This window comes from Physeter macrocephalus, chromosome 21 (genome assembly GCF_002837175.3).
Source record: "Physeter macrocephalus isolate SW-GA chromosome 21, ASM283717v5, whole genome shotgun sequence".
Lineage (NCBI taxonomy): Eukaryota > Metazoa > Chordata > Mammalia > Artiodactyla > Physeteridae > Physeter > Physeter macrocephalus.
This window is the reverse complement of record NC_041234.1, coordinates 37,053,690-37,056,266: the sequence shown is the minus strand read 5'-3', so window position 1 is coordinate 37,056,266 and position 2,577 is coordinate 37,053,690. Positions and strand designations below refer to the sequence as shown.

The window sequence follows — 2,577 nt, the reverse complement described above, 5'->3', positions numbered from 1 at the left end:
TGTGTGGCCTTACATTTAGGTCTTTAATCCATTTTGAGTTTATTTTTGTGTGTGGTGCTAGGGAGTCTTCTAATTTAATTCTTTTATGTGTAGCTGTCCATTTTTCGCAGGGTCAAAAAGGATCTTGCTGTGATTTTTGTCATAGAGTATTCTGCCTATGTTTTCGTCTAAGAGTTTTATAGTGTCTGGCCTTACATTTAGGTCTTTAATCCATTTTAATTTTATTTTTGTGTATGATGTTATGGAGTGTTCTAATATAATTCTTTTACATGTAGCTCTCCAGTTTGCCCAGCATCACTTATTGAAGAAGCTGTCTTTTCTCATTTGTATATTTTGCCTCCTTTATCAAAAATAAGGTGTCCATATGTGCGTGGGTTTACCTCTGGGCTTTCTATCCTGTTCCATTGATCTATATTTCTATTTTTGTGCCAGTACCATACTGTCTTGATTATGTAGTTTTGTAGTATAGTCTGACGTCCAGGAGCCTGATTCCTCCAGCTCTGTTTTTCTCTCTCAAGATTGCTTTGGCTATTCAGGGTCTTTTGTGTTTCCATACTCTCCTGACATTTTAGATTATCTCCTTCTAAGCTCTCCCGTCTCTCATGGTGAAAACTGAGCTCACCCTACTCCTGACAGTATCCCTACTTTTCTGGAACCACCTAATTCTCCAGAGTCACTTACTTTTTCTGGTCCCTCTTCCCAATCGCAGACTCCAACTCATGTCCTTCCATGCCTTCCATTACCCCAAGAAAGAGAGACTAGTCTCTGTGGGGTAACTCATAGTGGAGCTTCCTATCACCCAGGATCAGGGAAATTATGCCCTCTTAGGGAAGTGGCAAATGGTGAAGGGATGATCAGTGTACATGTGCCCTTCTCTTTAACCAGCTTAGCTCAATGCAAAGAGAGACTGGACCAATTTTCTGAGGACCCTAGTAAGTTTGTTGAAGGTTTTCAGGCCCTAACTGTGGTGTATGATTTAACTTGGAAGGACGCCCAAGTAGTTGTATCTATTTGCTGTACCCCTGAGGAAAAATAGAGAATTTAAAAAGCAGCCCTCGGGCATGCTGACAAGTTTGCCAGGGACCAACCTGAACATTATGCTATGGGTAGAGACACAGTCCCAAATCAGGACTCCCTTGGATTTTTAATTCCTGGGAGGGAAGAGAAGCCAGGAGGCACATGATCCATTGTGTATTAGAAGGGATCAGAAAGAGTATCCAAAAGTCAGTTAACTATGAAAAGGTTAAAGGAGTGACCCAAGGAGAAAAGGAAAGTCCAGCCCTCTTTCATGGGCAGCTTGTGGAGCCTTTTACAAAGTACACTAACATTGATCATTCCACTTCTGAAGGTCAGTCCCTGATGGGACAACACTTTATCAGCCAGTCTGCCTCTGTTATTAGGCAGAAACTCCAAAAGTTACAATTAGGCCCACAAACCTCTATGCCCAAACTCTTAGGTGTGGCTTTTGGGGTATTTAATAATCAAGATCAAGCTGAGGAAGAAGAGAGAACCCAACATGAGAAAAGGCAGGCCAGGGCTCATACAAAACTGATAGTCGTTGCTGTCAGCCATGCCTTGTGACCTCAGGACAATGCAAGGGGGCCAAGAAAGTTCAACTATCCTTCTGGAGGTAAGACCAACAAGGGGGAATGCTTCAAATGCAAGTCAACTGGCTATTGAGCCCAAGATTGCCAGAAAGAGCACCCTGGGCCATGCCCAGCCTGCAAACAAACAGGTCATTGGAACAGGGACTGCCCTCAGTCCTGAAGGGGAAGGGGGTCCCCTGCTCCCGAGATGGCCATGTTGGAAGACTGAGGTGGCCCAGGGAGTCCAGCGGCTTGCCGCAACATGATGTCTATCTCCATCGAGGAGCCTTGGGTGGTCCTTGATATGGCAGGTAAGAAGATTGACTTTTTATTTGATACGGGAGTCAATTACACTGTCCTAATTTCTCACACTGGACCTCTTTCCTCCCAAAGCTGTACTGTGACTGGTGCCAACAGAAAGCCTCACACCCATTACTTTACTGGGCTCTCACTTACCAATTTTGAGCAGTGGTTGATTTTGCATGCCTTTTTAGTTGTTCCTGAGTGTCCTAGCCCACTACTGGGGAGAGATCTTCTGAGTTCCCTCAGGGCCATACTACAATTAGGAGGTACCAAGCAGCCCCTTATGTTGACTCTGACTAAGACAGACCAGATGGAAGAACACGGTTCTATTCCCAACCATATTTTACAAGCAGTGAACCCATCAGTATGGGACAAAGGAATCCCCGGAAGGGCCATAAACGTCCAACCTGTAAGAATTAGCCTTAGGCCAGAAGCCACCTACCCTAACAAGAGACAATACCCTATAAAGTTTGAAGCAAAGAATGGTTTACAACACCACATAGATAAATTCTTAAAACATAGCCTCTTGGTATCCTGCCAGTCTCCATGCAATACTCCTATTTTGCCAGTTGTTTAGCCAAATGGGGAATACACGATGGTACAAGACCTGAGAGCAGTAAAAAATTCAGTGATCTCTACACATAGCCTCATGGCCAATCCTTATAAAATATTAGCCCAAATCCCTGAG

The 2,577-nt window shown here is 44.0% G+C and overlaps 1 pseudogene; it reads right to left on the bottom strand.

The window, feature by feature from the left end:
- Window positions 1–740, bottom strand: part of LOC112062590 (uncharacterized) — a 149,710-nt pseudogene extending 148,970 nt beyond the window's left edge.
- Between the last annotated feature and the right edge of the window lie 1,837 nt (window positions 741–2,577).